Source organism: Patiria miniata, unplaced genomic scaffold (assembly GCF_015706575.1).
Source record: "Patiria miniata isolate m_02_andy unplaced genomic scaffold, ASM1570657v1 HiC_scaffold_7, whole genome shotgun sequence".
Taxonomy (NCBI): domain Eukaryota; kingdom Metazoa; phylum Echinodermata; class Asteroidea; order Valvatida; family Asterinidae; genus Patiria; species Patiria miniata.
In genome coordinates this window covers 36976593-36996220 of record NW_024037074.1, presented here as the reverse complement: position 1 = coordinate 36996220, position 19628 = coordinate 36976593, and the positions used below count along the sequence as shown (strand labels likewise).

General features: G+C 38.7%; 1 protein-coding gene across 1 annotated transcript in view; it reads right to left on the bottom strand.

The window, feature by feature from the left end:
* The window catches only part of LOC119744270 (C-myc promoter-binding protein-like), an 88654-nt gene extending 70488 nt beyond the window's left edge, over positions 1-18166 (bottom strand). The window contains exon 1 of the mRNA XM_038220131.1: positions 17899-18166. The gene's annotated coding sequence lies outside the window, so the exon portion shown is untranslated. The remainder of the gene's footprint in view (positions 1-17898) is intronic.
* Between the last annotated feature and the right edge of the window lie 1462 nt (positions 18167-19628).

Genomic DNA, 19628 nt, shown 5'->3' with positions numbered 1-19628 from the left:
TTTCCTCGATATGGATTTCTATTTGCACATTTTTATCCAACATTTCAAGGTAATTTTGTTTTCGATATTTGAATGTGGAATTTGTTTTCTACCTAAATTGGCAAAGTAAATGAGACTCTAGTCAAATAAAATTGACGATTTTGTTCAGGACATATTGGGGTTTTTTCGCGGCAGTGGATCGTGACTTCGGTCGTGTGTTTTTTTTGTTTTTGTTTTTTTTGTTATTCCATTGTTCCACGAATGGAAAAATGACGTCATCACGATAATATCGCGATATCCGATATTTTTTTCACGATTTGCCGATTTAAAAATAAATGGATATCGAACAGGCTTACATGTACGGATTCAAAATTAGCAATAAAATGCACTTTTTCAATTTTAATACTCTAGAACAAAGTACACAAATTACATGTACATCGTACACCAGGCGTACCGTATATGGATACAGGATACAGCAAACACTTTGTTTCAGAGTATAAGAACTTAGATGTGGCTATTTGCCATTTGTTCCTGGTTAAGCACATGGTATAAAAATTATCAACCTTTCCTGTATAATTGTACTGGCGACACTTCGGTCCACACGTGCTTTCTTTATCACAAAGCCCGCCAAAAGTCTTGTGACAAAAAAAATCAAGGTTAGACAAGTGACCTAGCAGTTGTACTTGTACTTCTGAAGTACAATGGGTTATGGGTTGGGTTTGTGAGGGGGTATTATGACGAGTGCACGCACACGTTGTGTTGAACGCGAGGCATTCACTCTTTATGCAAACACAACAAACGGAAAAATCGTGTTTGCATTTCCACAGTGTCTGGTGATTCAATGGTTTCATGTTTGCAAGCGTTTCCACCTACACGTGGGCTTTTAAATAGATTTGTCATGCTGATTTGTATCACACGCATAGGCATACAGTTGTCTGTATTTCAGCCCATACGGTCTGCCTAAATTTGTGAAAGCCTTTTGCAAGAGACTTTTGAAAAAAAAACTGAATAACAACTGGTACTCTACGCACTGGTACAGACGACTTCATGAAACGTTGCATAAATACTACATGTTTTTTTATGCTTTAGATTTATGCAGCAAATGTATTGTGCATTTTTTTGTATATATGTTGCTTGCTTGCAACGAGATAAAAGATACAACAACTGTATCATAATTGAAATGTTGCGCAATGTAAAATGTTGTCCGACTTTATAATTATGCAATAAAATGCGGTGCAAGTGGGGTTTTGATGACATTGCACACATACAAAAAGTTTCGTGAAGTCACACATTCAATCACATATTTACATCTATAAGTTTTACCCCAAAAAAGTCCAATGTGAACACAGCTTTACGGTAATTCTCACTTACCTATTTATTTAAACTCAAGAATTGAATGTACACTAGAAATTGTTAAATGCCCTCTGAATACATGGACAATTGGAACAAAAATTCAAAGTCACAGGACACAATGCTCTTTCGACCCCAACACCTAGAACTTCACTGCCGAATAATGGAAGGTCCAAATGGGACCAAACTGTCCCACAAACAATGACAGAAATAATACGTTTTTCTTTAGTAAAGGACCAAAAAGTTTACTGAGCTGCACCCGCAAGGTGTGAAACGGGACTGTAGCTTGCCTGTTATCACAACGTAATTTAAAGTAAGTTTGGGTTTCACAAAAAGCCACTCAGGTTACTGTATTGTTGTGGTTCTTACCTGGTGTTAGCCACCAAGAATGTGATACTGTGAGGTGCCTGTTGGGTCACCAATGTAAACAAGACAGGTGAGAACCAGGTAAATTATATGGTGCTGTGGTTGAACTAAGGGATAGACTGTACATAATGGCCTACCACTCGCTTGACCCCCATTGAATTCAACATGGGTCCACCATGAGTGGAACCAGGTCCAATCAAACAGGATTGACAGGGCATACCGTTCACACTCACACCAATTTGAACACTAGTTTTAACCATGGACTTGGATTTTTTACCCTGGTAGAGCTTCTCAACCCTGGTCCAGCATCGTAAGAAGCGTTCTCACCATAGGGGAGTGAGTGGGGGGCTATGATGTTACAGGGGGGGGGGGGGGGGCAATTTCTGGACACCATCTTTCTATAGGAGCGCCCTTCAAAGCGGGCACTCTCGGACAATAGGTGGCGCTCTTCATGCCGGCACAACTGAAGACGTTCGCACGTTATAAGAAGGGGCACTGAAAAAAGAGGCACTTGTGAAAAAAGTGCACTCGTGAAAAAGGACTAGCAAATTTCCAGTGGGGGCAACAACTGCAAGGCCGGGGGGAGGGGGGCGATTTTTTATTTGTAGGGGGCGTGTGTCCACCCCCCCCCCCCCCCTTAGCTAAGCCGCTGCCTTGGTTCAGACGAGAGTTAGATTTTACCCATAGAGTGCCACACCTGTGTTGGATTCTGAAAGGAGTGTGACAGTAGTGCCCAAAATGTCAGTATTGCACCAGGTTCCTGTATGGAGATGTTGGGTAATCACTGTCCTTGTACTAATTATGACAGAAAGACATACTGTGTACAGTACTGTGTTCTTTTGCAAAACTTACATACTGTGTACATCAGTTGAAACCCTGTACATGTACACAACACTTGTTCACAAGCAAATACCCATAACATTGCAGTGACAAGGTGTGACAACACTTGCATTCCACAACATTGTTCAACACAGTGTTTAGATTCACTGTCCTGTAGATAAAGAGGAATTTAGACCAGTGTACAGTGTCCTTGTCATACTGTTTATCAATGACAACTTGTCATCAATGAATAATTACATACAAGTACATGTACACGTAGTAGTAAAGCCAACTTTTTCTACAATATTGTGTCTATAGATATATGTGCATGTACATGTATGTACTATGCTTGATCTTGTTTCTGGGAGATTTCCTAAAAAGTTGGCAAATTAAAAAAAAAATACACAGGTAATAAAACCACTTTTTTCTTTATTACCGAACACAGCACAGTGAGCACACAAACACTCCCGGGGTATTTATGATATGAAATCTTCCTCTGAAAATCTTCCTCTGAAAATCTTCCTCAACCATCCTAAACCCTCGACTGCGCCGGAAACCAGTGGCACTTTCTTTTCACTAAAACCTTCAAGGGGCATCAAAAAACATGTAAACTAATACTCAATTGCCCCTTTACCTTCCTCAATCCTGCGAAATACTCAAAAAACCTCTTCCTGAATTTTTACATTTTTACGGATCTGGGAAGTGTCAAAGTTCACGAACGACACCATCTGCAGATACTTTCACTATTTTTTCCCTGAGTTTACAAAACGAGGAAGTTATTGTGGAACAATTCTAGCCACAGAGGAAATGACTCTCTGGAAATAAAGTTATAAATAGCTTTCCACATGAACATGTGCAACATTGTACATGTACATTGTAAATGTAAGGCCCCTACATGTACATTGCACATGTACATGTACATGTACATCCCATAATGATGCATGCAGGATTTTACACTTTCCCTCTTAATACTGTGCTTAGCTCTGCCTGTGCCAGGCTGTGACTATTAGTCATTTTAAATTTTGACTTCTGATGGCTGGTGGATTCCTTTGCTGTTTTCCCATGGCAAATTTTATTGAAATTTGCTGTCCTTGTGAAGACATCCAGATTTAGTACAATTATTAGCATAACTGGGGACCTGTATATCAATAAAATAAAAGATGTCTCTGCACATAAAGTTTGCTCGTGTGTGTGTGTGTACACTTCTATTCACTCACAAAATACAAACGTGCAATAGGTAACAATGCAAGGCACATACTGAAAATCTGAAAGAAAGAAAAAAATCACAAAGGGGAAAAAAGGCCAAGGATTGAAATTTAAAAAAAAGTTTGATGGCATATTCTTCCGATATACATGTAAATCAATGCGTCAACTCAAAATGTACACCTATGAATTAAAAATCACAACACAAAAGCAATGTTCAATCTACGAGTGTAGAGTACTGGTACATCTTGCTAATTCCAAGTGATGGTGAATTATTTGGATAAAAGTTTTATAAGACAACTCAAAATATTCAACTCAAGAAATTGTATACTGAACCAAAAAAAGAACTGTGTATAATAAGACTGTGGCATCTTGCCAAATCCAAACCGCATTACTAGGGTACAAGCATTTACATGCACATTATGGATCCTATTCCTAGTAATCCGGGGGAATGTTTATGTACGTGTTTTTCATCCCAAGAAGATCTGCTCTCCTGGAAATTAACACAGAGTCTCACTGCAGGACCACATACCAAAACATACGATGGATGTCACCGGGCCGCCTCCACAAGTCAAAAGACCACGAACCAAACAAATCGACCGAGGCCAACCGGCTGTTACTGTCTGCGGGAGATTTCGAGGATGGAAAAAAATCATCCTCTCGCATTCGTTGCAGTATCAGATTACACTCCGGTACAAATCTCCTTCAAGACTTCTTGTCTTTGCCAAGACTCCATTAACGGGACAGGGATGGGCATCCTGTGATGAGTCCGTGAAGCACTTGATTGAGCTGCTGCAAGGATGCGCAAGACAGGTCTTCGGGTACCAATGGGATGAAAACATCAGCCGTCAAAACATGTACTTGTCAATGTACATGTAATGTCATTACCATGTACTATATGGAAAAACAGATTTCAACTTACATTGTACACATGTACATGTACAGTACCGGGAGATCTGGAGATTTGGTCATGTTATCCTCATGTAAAACCAGTGGGTAAAATTTGACACAATAAAAAATGCATGGACAAAATGGACCTTCTTTTGCCATCTCACGATCAATTTTCAATAAATCAGACACGCTTAGAGCAAAATCATTATGTAGTTAGTAAATGTCCAATATCTGACAATAATTTAACCTCCAACAACCTTACCTGTAAAATTCTTTTAAAGTCTTGTAAGTAATTTCGAGTTTCAAACGCAGAACCAACTACATTGTACATGTACTTTAGATTTGAAATGGCAAGCCAACCACACACTCCAGGGAGTTAGGATGTCGAGCAGTTTAGATGTCTGCACTACATGTAGTAAGCAAGAGGTCCCAGGTTCGAATCCCGTCCAAGCCAGCTTGTGAATTTTCTCTGACAGGCTCTCAGGCAGCACCGAGTATATATACACGTACAGTACGGTTGAAAATTACATTTGTGAGGGGCAAAACCCAACAGCAAGATGATGAAATCGCTTGGTCTTCATTTCAACCTCCTACAGCAAACCAACAACAAAACCAACCCCAGAGCACATGACTGTGTTGACCTCTGAACTCGTACCCCAGACGACCTTGGTAATGAACCAGCCAGACAAGGCAGCTGCATTGCAACAATTTCTGCAGCAGTCATTCTGGGATTTCACGGATGTCTTGAAGCAGACTGCATGCACTCACTCATGCTCAACTTCCGAAGGTTCTGCCCTCAAGGGCATTCTGAGCAGATGCTATTTTCTGCCGTCCTCATTTCCGGCCCGGGAATTTATTAACCGTGCCACCCCCCTCCAGAGATGCCGATGACAAATTATATCAGTAATAGAAGTAGTACACATAAATATCATGTACATTATTTTTACAGAGCTGTGTCATGTTCATGGCCAAGCACAAACCCTCTTTTTAATGGGTGTTCAGACAAGAATTTTGTTCAGCTTTAATAAAAATGCGCAGCAAACGGCCATGAGCTTTTCATTTTGAAAGCAAAAGAAACACATCTGTAATTAATCAGTTATCTCTGAAATGTTTGAAAAGTGAAAACTTAAAAATTTGTCTTGCATTTTGCAAAATTTGTCTCGCATTTTGCAAAATGCTAGCATTTTGACAACAAATATGAATACTCACAGAAATGCTGTTATTTCTTTTCGCTGATGATATCGCTACTGTTTGCACTCTAACCTGATGTAGCCTTCTATTTTCACTATCATACACACTAATAATCCAATCCTTGGATAGCTTTTTAAATGATGAACTATCATACATGTACCCACCAGCGATCAAATTGTGCCAAAATTTAATACATGTATTTGCTCTTATAGACATCGCACTGCACAAATCAATTTGTATAAAAATGACCTTTAATCTCAATTTCTAAAATGTTGCAAAATCCACTCATACCACCTTGTACATGTAGATTAAAATCAGTCTCCTGATAGATAGTATTTGATTGTGACCTACATTATCAAAACAGCACAAATTCCTAAAAACGTGAATACATTACTCATGGTCATTTCACAACATTTACAATTTTACGTACATTGTACGTACTCCATTCTTCGAGATACCCCGTAAAACAGCATACATGGCATGCGTTCGTTTGTTTATGATGCGTGTGAGAGGTTAAATAGCACTTGACAAATCCAGACAAATCCAGACAAATCAGATAGGGAATGGTGGACAAAATGCACTCAGTGGTTGTTGTGAAATTGTGACTTTGCCCCGGGGATCCAAGCAGCTGCTTCGAACACGTTGGAATTTCCCTGAAATTTAGAATGACTCAGTTACGTCTCGTGGGGTATTTCCTGTTTGTATTGTTTTTGTTTATAAATTGTGAACAATTAAACATACAAGTACCTGAACACGTGTACAATGTGGACATTGTACAGTGCACATACATGTATTTCTTAAATATGTAAAATTAATTAGACTAGTTTAGGGTTTTTCCAAGAGGATTTTTTTACATGAATAGTGCACTTACATGTACATGTCCACTGACAACACAATTTCTGGGGGAAATACACATTTGTGACAGTCTGTTAATATTACGTGTATGGCCGTAAATTTGCAACTTTGCATTGTCACACTACAATGCAGTGTTTGTGTTTTTAGTTGAAAAATTGCCATTTTCTGGAGGTACTGCTGTTAAGCAAATTTTTCTTACATGTTTTAAATTATTGTCAGGCTCAGCAGCCGCCATAAATTTGTTTCATTAAAAATATTTAATGTGAATTTACTACATGTAAAATTACATGTACAACGTGTACAATGTACTTATGTCATTAACACTGTGTGAAGGTGTGCAAACATTTTTGTATTTTTTTGTGTATGTGCATGTAATGTACATGTATGTACATTAAATGTACATGCCCACAGGACATCTGTTCACTACCTGTTTTCTTTTCGTAATTAAACCTTCAAACACTAAAAGCATTAACCCTAAATTAATCAAACCCCAACGGCATGTTTTGTTGGAATCTGTCAGGATGGGTACTAGTACCCGTAAACTGACAGTCTTTTACATTGGGTTGGCACACCTCCAGAATCGAAGTCAGAAATATGTGTGTGCATGCCATGGTGTTGGAATTTGCCCTATAGGTTCCTAGTAAATTATGCTTGGGAGTTAGGGTTAACAATGAAGTATCCCTTTCCTAATTTCTATCAATAAGATGTACATATATGGCCATTACATGCACATGTGTACTTTTTGGAACCAGTGAACTCCAGATAATGGAATCAACCATGACATATATGGGTCCTTAGAATTAATTATCAGATTTTCCTGGTAACAGTAAGGCAGGATGCACACAGGAAATGCTACAAACCGTGGAGCGACCGGTACATTGTACATCTACATGTGCACCTGTTTCAGCCAGGCATGCCGGAGTTGTGCTGAACACAATTATTCCAATTATTCTCAATTAATTTCAATATTTTAAAGTTCATCAAGTTCAAGCCAAGTCATCACAAGAAGCAAAAGATTGACTGTTGCAGTCACTGGGAACAACTCCAGAGTCTTATAAAAATAAATTCATACAGAAAGTTTCCCTAGCTGTTTGATACCAATATTTGGGTCGACCGAAGTCATTCAAAAAAAAAATTGGGCACAACTGTGGAAAGCCAGTCTAAACAGGCATAAACTGACAACTATGATACTATATACCTTGCTCATTTACTTATAAGAAACTAAGAACTGGTATCTCTGCAGAGTTTGGCATACATACCCGGTACCTCCGTACTGAAAATGATTGTACACGATGCAAACCATATGCACTGATATTACAATGACAGGCCTATCTATGCTGTATCATGGAGCTATAACTTTATAGCTCCATGGCTGTATACACATAATACATGTACTCCAGTTTACGCAACTGTGCACGTCAACTCCCCATTCGCATTTACCCGATAGAAAACCAACATCAACTGTGCAAAATACACATTAGCAATCTTCCTCACAGGCACTGCCCCAGACAACCTTGTGAACTCTATTCCTCACTATTTACCCTGCGCCGACATGAATATAAATCCCCGATTAAAAAAAAAATCAGGATTATTTTGTGTACATTCAATCAGATGGCAATGAGAAATCAATAACGATTGTGAAGGTGTGTTTCCAGGATAATCCCCCGAGTAGTTTTCGTTTTTGAATGAGTCCACTTTACTCCCACCCACGACACAAAAGAGTCTTTAGAAGTTAGCGACCCAGTGTGCGACACAATTGGCCAAAATTTGTCCCCCCATGCCAGGGCATACAGTGATAGAATTCGCCCACTATGCTTTACTTGGAATCAGTAGGTGCTAATACGTACATTGTACACGGACTGTAGTCACAGCGCTTGAATTGTTTTGGTTGACTTGCAAAGAAAAAACTCTAAAAAAATTCCAACAATCTCAGGGCAATTCAGCGAACCATGCATTAGTACATGTACAAGCACAGTGTGGGTAATGTATGTCATTATCTTCAAGTAAACTTGAATCCTCGATCCTGATTGGTCGATCCATGGCAACAAGCCGTGCTACATATAACCATGTAGCACGGCCTCAGTCAATACCGCACTTCACGTATTGCGCTATTCTAAGAGCACCATTCCGTACAACACGCACGTGCAATAGGATAACCGCTGAAAAGTTTGTGTACAGCATGCGTGTTCCATCTTTACTGTGCGTCAAGTTTGCTTGAAGATAAATTCGTTATCCCGTTCCCGTTCGTGGAACACGGAAAATGTAGTGTGTCTGTGTCCCACTGTGTATTATTCCATGTTCCACTCACGCTTGCGGGATAACTTATAATGTACCGGTACATACATACATGTGTACAACGTACGTACGCAATGCTGGTTATCCAAATATAAACCTCTAATTGTTAACATAGGCTACAGTTCAAGAGTCCACATAATGAGAATTTGGCTCAGTACTATCTACCGGTACATCAGACATGTACAATAATCAGAAACCAAAAATGTATGAAGTACAAATTGTATGTACATGTACATATGATGAATTTTGAGCATATACGTACATGTACATGTATGTAGGTCGGTGTGCTGAACTTACACATAATGTGCCAACATGGCCAAGGACCCCTGAATGCCCGATGATATCGCTGCCAAAATGAGTCATTCTGGTTGCGGGTCACTGACAGTTAATGCTGACTGGAAATTATCATTGACAGTCTTCCAGGCAAAGCCCAACAATAACATTTACATTCACATGAGACACCATTGTAAACTGCACAATAGAGGAGTCTGGAGTTATTAGTCAATCGTTGGTGTACAAATATACATGGACGATGGTAGAACCCATGCTTTAAATACTTTAATCAATATACAGTGAAATGCCACTATAACGAACACCACTATAACGAACATCTGGCTATAAGGAACATTCCCTTTGGCTCCCGAAAAAGTAAATTCTATTATAATGCACAATCACTATAACGAACGACCACTATAGTATAAGGAACATTTTTATGGACCCCACCCGTGTTCGTTATAGTGGCGTTCTACTGTGTGGTATGCATCGACACACACTTCTCTATCATACAAACCTGTGTTTTACTTTGTTATCACAAATAAATTTTCATAATATACAATGCGTAAGTAACAAACCCGACAATACATATAAAAAATGTACCGTACTTGTGAAAAGTACTGTGCATGTACATGGTATCAAAACAAAAGCGAAATTTAAAACTCTTTTCAGTGAATTTCTTCAGCTTTTTACGACTTCCTCTACAACCACTCATGTACCGTACATGTACATGTATGTATTCACTACTCTATATGCATTCCATGTGTGATGCTATGTGCATGACAGACACGGATACATACATGTACATCCCACAAACTTAATTAGGTGAATGAGCATTCAAAATTAATGATAGCATATTTGTACATGAATGTACCCTTGTACATAATGTACAGTAAATGAGTAATGTACTCACAAATGTAGACAAACTTAATTTGTGTGTTGTACACACTTACCTGTGAGTGCATGTTTACACTACATGTACTTCAGTACTACATTGTGTATGTACGTAAATGCGCATGTGTATGTTTATTGCACATTCCCCATGACCAGCAACACTAACTCTTTAACAGCGCACAAATTGAAATGGTGTAATATTACAACTCCTGTACACATGAATGTCATTTTGTACACTGATCCAACAAACACTCTGTACTTCTTCACAAGAGCCAGTATGGGGCAAGTCGGTGCATGCATAACTACATGTACATGTACATGTACATTTATTATGCAAAATAAAGCGTCCCTGGGAACTCAAAAGCCACATGCTGTGCACTGCATGCCCTGCAAAGGCAAATGACCTACATGTATGTACATGTATGTAAGCAGTCCTCTAATGCAAAATTCATATTAGTACATGTACTTATACATGTATTCTGACATAGGAACATGTGAGCAGTCCTCAAATGCAAATGTACGTGTGCGTATTCTGACACACGTACGCCTAGATGTGCATGCATACGCAGAAGTACACGTACATAAATAAGACATTTGCTAGCTGTTTTTAGAGGGGAACGCATGATAATTGCCTCGACATGACGCCGACGGTCCGCCCGAGTGCAGTGTCAACATGCGCCAGGGTACGAGACGCTGGCTTGGGGTCCTTATAAACCACCATCACAGGTGTAAGGTTACCCCAGGGGAAACCGATGCATCTAATATTAGGCCTATCGTCGGCCATCAAGCGCTACCCTGGCCTGGCGGTACACTGTACTTGCGCTAGCTTAAAGCACCCGGGGGACATTTGAACAAGGTAGCTCGTCAAGCTCACATGATGGCTCGGAAACAGGGCCTTCTGATGAAAACGGGTAAAAATAAACTTGCTTTTGGGGAGTTGTGCATATTATGCGCGTTCGCCTGATCATTTGTAAAATATGGATGTTGAGGAGAAGTGTGAAAATTGTTGAAGATTTCATCCATTCACATGCATGTAACATTTTTTGACTTATGTACAACATAAAGTGCCCTTCGACTGAAAAAGATAAAAACCAACACACACCAAAAAATGTAAGATTCTCGCAAAAATGTAAATTTTTTGTGAGAATTCAGAACTTCCAGCCACATCAGAAATTTTTCAGCTCTGTAGCGTCTACACCATGCATGAATTGTGCAGCGCATTATTTTATTTCATTTATTTATTTATTTCATTTTTTCTGTCATTTATTTTGGAAGTGCATTTACACGTGTGTGTATTTTGTACTCTGGTTGGGCTCAGCATACATTTGCGGAAAAAAAACTTGGAAAATGTTGATGACATTGTGACTTTATTTCCAAGATAAATAAAGCTTCCAAGATAAGTCCATCGCAGAAATTCACATAAAAAAGAACGTTAAGTCGCAATATTTACACACTCTACCTGTATTTCAAGGAATATTTTTACGATTTTTGTTTTAATTCTGCTGGTACTGGTAGCCCAAGGTTGATGGTAACACTGCATACATACACGTATGTAAATAAACAGTCACAACTGTATATTCTTTGCATTAAAACTTCATGAGGTATTTATGAAAGGACAAAGTGCAGGCTGTAATCGAGACTTAAATCTTGTTCATACTTCACACAAATTTCAGCCAAAAGCAAAGTCCTTAGGTACATAACGGCAGACGTCAAAATGAAAGTTCAAATGTTGACGTCATGAAAATTTGCATTGCTTTTGCTTTCAGGTTTACTGTAAACCGGCCTTTATATTTCCAATATTATCCCACCGCCGGGACTTGCAAGTGGTAGCTGATAAACCTGTGGTTGTCTCATCAAAACACTGACCTTAATTCAATTTTCTCTGAATTTTGTCCAAACTACAAAAGAATCAGTGACCCGATTCTGAGGCTCAATTCGGAGGTCACCGACACACAGAGTCCCTCACAAGGGCATTTGACCTGATTCAAGGCCCCTTCTGCCAATGAGAATTAAAGAGTTTGAGTTTTAAGTGAGGCTAGACCCAACGAAGTGAAATGATGTGTCATGATTAAAAAGCAATGGTGGGAGACCATAGCAGTGCGCGTTATTGTCCAGTATCATGTCCACGTCATACACGGTGACGTGTTTTGCGGATTTTCCCTTACTGTGAATTAATCAATAGCAGGGTTGTATTTTCTGCTCAGGTGTATCTCCACGAGTTCTATACATATATTTTTGTAAACAACTCAATCGATCAATGCCAAGTCTACATTTAGATATGTGGGACTTCCCATGACCTGTACAAACTGAATCTATTTATTTACATAAATACAAGTATTTCAATTCTAAAATGTTGAAAATGCATGAATTTAGACAAATGCAGTTTCCTGCCAATCACAATCTTCGTGTCTTAAGGACTTTGCTCACTAACTCTTAAAGGGCCCATGCAATGCATAATTTTTTTAATGCAATCCTTGAAAATGTACCTCTGTGTCACATTTAACCTTATTTTCAATTTTCATTTTGCCATTTTCAAGGGTATTGTATTTTGGTGCCTTTTTGGTTTTTATGCTAATGGTTTCCATATTCATGAGCAAAAGTGTGATGTCATTTCCGGCAGAAACCGCTGTATATCAGCAAAAAAAGGTACCAGAATTTTTGATATTTTGCTGTGTGTAAAGTTTCTTTTCTTTGGTGATTCGTTGTTGTGTTAGTACACGGCAGTAAGCCAATGAGCAAACTTTACTCACAAATGTTTTCAATGAGCAGATTTTTGGGTTCACATTAGAACAGAAAAGCCCTAAACTGAACAGTACTTGTCTTCCTGAAATGACATCACAGCAACAGCGCCCTCAGTTGTCCTGAGAAGTATGGAAAATTTAAAATGTTTAAAGAAGTTCACTTTTGAATAAAATTAACCAAAAAGGACATGTCAAATAGTTTTCAAACATTTAAGAGGAGTAGAAAAGTTGCACAAATGTGTTCCTAAGAAAAAATCATTCATGGACACTTTAAATTCTGCTGACACGGTAAAAGGCAGACACGGTATTTTGCGGTTACAATGGATTAAAATGATGAAGGATTTTATTTGTAATTTTTTTTTCAAAATAATGCCAATTTGCCTAAGTAACTCTGGGAATTACAAACATGATAAAAGGTTAGAAATGTCCAAACTCCAATTCCTCCCTCCCCCCCCCCCTCCTCCTTATTTCAACATTTTAGGTTCAGGGTCTGGGATAGAAGATCCCAAAATTCCAAGGTATGGGAACATGCCCTGACCTTACACGTGCAATGTAGGTGACAATCTCTAGGTTGGATGTAGGTCAGTCACAATAACAGGGTCACATACACATGTAATGTACATCATGGCCATGCCAAGGCATACAGTCACCACAGTGTTCCCATGGAGTCACCGCTGCTAGTGTTAAACTATGGAGGTGCATGCAATCAAAAAAACACATTTTGTTTTGGTCTGGTCTGTTCGTAGCTCCATGGTCTGGTGTTTGGGAAAGACATCACCTGTGTACAGATCTGGAGCTGGCTATCTGTAGCCGTCCTGTGAGGACAAGGTCAATAACAACTGTTATGTACTGCATGTACCAGTGTACATGTACAGTCTATGGAATTTCACTTATAATCTGCAAAAAATTCACATATTAACGTTACCAGTACATTATACATAACTCCGGAAATATGTGCCTACAGAATGTCCCGAATCCAGCACAATTCTGTATAGTCTGAGGTCTCACATGGATTTTCATTCATGATGGGAGAAATTTAAATTGATGGTTTTTAGACAAAGTTAATGACAGAGGATCTTTCTATAAGTATAAGGGTGGGGAAAGCTACAATGAATACTTTTTTGTATGGCATACAAAATTTAAAGAGAGTTGCATCATTTTTTTTGTCAAATTGGGAGATTTCTCAATATTTACAGCCACAGTTTGGTGAGGGGAGGCACCATGCCTAAGTAAGCTTGGCGAGTTCACTTGGCTTCTTCTGTGCAGCTAGGAAACCAACTTTCAATGAGCATCAATCCCCACACGTAAGAGAACGTATCATTATCAATGACTCGGCTTTTACCCTCTCAAATTCAAGAAAATCTCTCACAAGCTCCAGGTGTATTTTGAAGGATGGGAAGATTCTAAAGGGTAAAAAAAGGCACAACTTACAAGGAAAAATGATAATTGTCTTGGATGAAGGGTTGGGAATGTGATAACAATCAAACTGATCCAATGTCTGAAAGCTCCAATTGTGTGGTTTGGATGTTACTTAAAATATCCAATGTCTTTTCATCAGAGATGCCACCAATATATCAATAAAAAGCCTGAAACACTACTAAAAAACCTGAAACTACCCTTGCCCCCTTTCAAAAATGTGTTTTCTGGATGTTTCAGACCAAATCAAGCACTTTTAATTTGTCACATTTTATGAAAAAAAACCTGAATTCAGGTTAAAACCTGAAAAGTGGCATCTCTGTTTCATATCTACTGGTAGTCTTCACCAACATACAATTTGTATGTGACAACAGGAAACAATTATTATAATTGATGACAGGTGTAAAAATCTTTTGACTGTGAATTTCCCATTCAACTCAACAGCTGACAAACACAATGTTTCAAAAACCAACATTCATCAAGACACAAAGGCTTAACCAGAAAAAGCTAGACCAAGAAAGAATTGTGACCCTTTTGTTCCCCATTGTACCAACATCTGTCCGACCCAGGCCAATTGGCCGGGCCAACTCATGCATAGGATTATACACCTTTGTGTGTTTAATTGATTTAGTTATATCCACCCACATGTAATTACAGTCTACATGTAGTTGCACGCATTAAGCTGGGGGGGGGGGGTGTCAGCAAAGGTCAAAGGTCACTCAGAATTAGATGAGTCACTGTTGAGCTGGTGTCCTCATCAATATAATGGGTGACAGTCATCTATTAGGGGGAAATACGAACCCTTTGTCATATGATGACAACATGCACAAAATGGTATCCATTGACGCAAAAATGTACACGTGTATCATTTGAAAGGCAATGTGCAATGCTTTTGCAACAACTGCAAGAATATTGGGCATCCTTAAACTGATCAGGTCCCAATTTCGTGGAGCTAATGTACATGTACCAAGCAAGAAATATATCGCTTTTATAGCAAATTCATATGCGAATCAAAAATTGGCGGCGAACCAGTCACATGCAATATAAATCTCATGAAATGTTGACTGATTAATTTGAATTTTTTTGTGCTTTGCAAATGTATAGTGCTAAACAGATCTCCATGAAATTGGTGCAAACTGGACATTAAATTTACTGTGAATCATTAAAATCACCTTAGAAAAAAGACTTCACCAATTTTTTTACATTCACAACGGGAGAACCACGCAGAAACTGGAGCCAAACCAAGATTTTAAGACTTTAACACAATACCGACTGAACAGAAAATGGATAATGGCACACGAAGTGTTTTTGTGTTAAATTCTTCACCGTGTTGAATTAAGCGCCAACTGCATCCGGACTGGACGGTTGATTGTATTATCTCTCCGAATGCCCTGAAGGGGAACACTGCATGTCTTAAACAGTTTCTCTCTTTTTTACCTAATTCAAGAGAGAAAATATCCACAGGTAGTTGAGAGCAGTGTGTTTGTGTAGTGAATCTGCAGGTACCGAAAAACACATGCTACACAAAATTACAGAGAGCAAAGAAGCAATGAAATTAACAGCACACGCCGCACTGTGCCTGAGGACTTCGGCAAATTAAAAGTTGGCAATAATAAAAAGACAAATTTGCAGATTTCCTTGTAATTTACAATGCTTCCCAACAATATGCAGGTTGAATACAGTTGTAACTTCTGGTTACTCTAATAAAGACTAATAAAGACTATGAATGAATTTTCCCAAAATAATAAGGTTTGACATAAAGAATGGAAAGAGTTTATGGAGAGTCAAGAATTTTTTTTTAAGTACTTCCTAACAAAATTGGAAATGTTTCTCAGTCCCAGATTCATGTCTTTTCAACATTTTTGCAATGACTGACCTTTATTGAGATGATATGAAGTAAAAAAGTGGCTTCAGGTACCAATATTCTGTCCTTAAAAAAAACAGCGTTTTGGTGACGTTTTGTCTTCCAAAAAGCAGGAAAAATGTTATGGCCACTGGGAAAAAGAATAATAAATCATAACAACTAAATATAATAAATAATAAATTAAGGCTGCAGTCTTAATTCTCATTTCACCAGTTCGAAGCCACACTGATGATCACCTTACAAATAATAATAAATAGTACAATGAAAAAAACAATACTTAAAATTTTCAATTTTTTTTATTTAGGCCACTTTGTATATATTTTTACTTGTGGACTGAAAATATTCCCAACAAAATTACTAATGCCACAACAGCAGACTAATGAAAAAAGTCAAGTGTAACATTAACAAGCACTTTTATATTGGCAAAAAAAGTAAGCCCTTTTCAAATTCCATGCATCACTCGATATAAATTAGCACTTTCACGGTAATATGCGCCATCGTGTTCACAGGGCAAAAAGAACACGCGTTGCTGAGAACACACGTCAATCAAAAACTTTTGCGCTTCCAAGTCGTCCTGCTTTCATTCCAATTTGCGGTCGCGTCTGGCAACTCGTGTTTTTACTCCAAAACAGGGATATGGATTTTGATGGATTTAGGGATGTTAGGGTTAATCACTTGCTTACTTCACAGAGATCCATGGGGAATTGAACCTCGGACTGTGTTCATTATAAACACACCAGCCTTAACCGCTAGGCCGCACGAGCGCTTGTTGGTGTAGATTGTCTTTGGATACATGTATCCATTGAAATAAGACTATTGAATATTTAATAAACTAAATAAATTTTCCACATATTCCACATGACGTATTGCAGTGTTATTGGTTTGTGCGTTGTCATGTGCACCGCAGACTTCCAAACTATTCAGTCATTGTAAAAATGGCTGCCTAGACCGTCTGCTGTCCGAACAGATGTGTGCACTTAAAATGAGCTCTAAGATATAATAACACAGATGTGTGCACTTAAAATGAGCTCTAAGATATAAAATGTGTCTAAAAACACATTTTTCATAAAACAGGAATTCGCATTGCCGAAGCCTCATGGATTTGTCTTCAATGAAATCACAAGGTGAGGTGAAAATTGATGTGCTTGGCGGCAGCTACCACCAAATGAAATTATAGGCCATCATTATGTTATTAGACAGATACAACATGTAGGCCCTATAGTCATAATCATGTTATTGGCCTATAATCATTCCCCCCCCCCCCTCCCCAGTGCAGTGGGCTGCATTCTAATACACGTACACGTGTACACAGGCCTTTAATATTCTTGATAAAAATTAAAATGCATGACCCCGCTACTCGCTAGCTTGAGTAACTCCAGCTGACATGCTCCATATTCATTTACATGTGAATGAATATGGAGCATGTCAGCTGGAGTTACTCAAGCTAGCTAGGCCCTACTCGCTAGTATTTTTGTCAAGGCGTGAACTCGAGAAGAAAATTCCGCCTCTCACCATGCTCGCCACTGCACTGCATACGAATTACGATCCAGGCAATAAGATTAAGAATGCTTTTCGACTAGGCATGCTTCATTATGCTTGTGAACTCGTGTCTATAGCAGGGGCGAGTTGTCCTAAGTTAGTCAACGTTGGCATCCTACTTACGGAGTATACACACATTACATTGTCACGATTATGATCGCCGACTCATTTTTAAACAAAAACATTGACAAATTCACCACACAAATTTCATCATTAACTCACGTTTTGGGCTCTCGTCGAAATTTTCTCTCTATTTTCCGATGGCTCTCGAAGCAAAATGTTGTTCACACGTGTTACTCTATCGCAATGCACATTTTCGGCTGCAGCAATTTCTCCGTAATGACCACTTTAGTTCAGTCATCCATTTGTGTACATTTTCTAATGACATTTATCCATGCATATCCGTATTACACATAACGTAGGTTGGGAAATCGATCATGCATGTCGATATCACGTTGGAAATCAACAGGACGAATCACACCCAACAATCACGCCCTAGCTGAGCCCGACTATGTCACTTCCAAAACATCGCTAAATTCTGGAATCCAGCTTTGTATCATTTAAATAATAAATTCAATTTTCTAATAAGTATTTGATGAAAATGTTTCACTTGCAAATGTATATTTTTAATACTAGTGAGATTATTTCTCTCATTTTGTTTAATTAATTAGAAAATCTGATATCAATCCGCATTTTGAACTGGCTATTTGTGGTCTAGAGAGGTCGCTGTTTATGAAAAACGGGTGTTGCAGTTTCAGTTTGCGATACTCAGGCGCACTATTACTAGGCCATATGTATAGACAAGATTTATAACAAACGCCCACTGGCCGCTTTTGATTTTTAAGCTCTGGCAACTTAAACAGAGCTTGTGCAAGTCACCCGGGTGTCGGTCGGTCGGTCGGTCGGTCGGTCGGCCGGTCCCCCAAAAAACTAACTCACCCATAAAAGTAAACTGTAATGTAAGTACCAAATTGTAACTGTCCCCCCCCCCCAAAAAAAATACATTAAATACATTAAATATTTGACAAAAATTGTTTGTAACAATTCATGACATTGTTTATGAATTTTTTTGAATAGAGGCAAGATAATGTGTGGTAATATTGTAGTCACGTGGTATTTTTGTGCGCTACGAACTTGGGAATTTAGGGTGATTCTACCATGCTTCTACACACCTGTCACTAAACATCACCCCTGCCTCTGGCCCTGTGTCAGTTTAATGAGTCTCCAGGGCGTAGGAGTGGGGATGCAGTTGCATTATGAAGGTCACAGTTTTATTTTGCATTGTGACATGACTGTGACTTTCAACAACTTAGGAGATTTCAAATGACAATCACGACCAAGTGAGTAATTGTATTATTTCATGCAGGACTTTCATGCAAGACGGCCAGAGCTTTTTGTGCACGCAGCCGCACTTGTTTTTTTCTTTTAAAATGTGTATTTTTAAAGTGAACAGAGAAAAGTGACCAGGGCGGGAAGTTGAACTTGCGATCTCCAGATCTCCAAAACGGCGCTCTTCCAACCGAGATATTTCGCACAGTTTGCCTTCAGTACTCTTCAATTGGTTGAACACCATGCCAGTCCTAATCCTGTCAGTCACCGGCGTTCGAGAGGTCGCAGGTTCAACTTTCTAAGAGCGCTATGCACATGCCTTTTGGTGCTCAAGAATTAAACAAAAAGACAGTTTTCATGGTCATATCATTTTTTATAAAACAAACATCGGAAAGAAACACGGTGACTTAATTTCCCCGTTGATTTTCGTTTCAGAAGGCGTATCCTGCCTGATTTGATTTCGCGGGTGACTTTTGAATTTACAGAAATTATAATAATACTGACAAACACTTCGGTATGATTGTACTGTCACTCTGGGCGCAAGTTCGGCAACAAATGGTCCCCGAAAAAAAGTTCAGGTTAATACTTTTTTTGTAAATTTGTCAAAAAGTTTTGGACAGTGC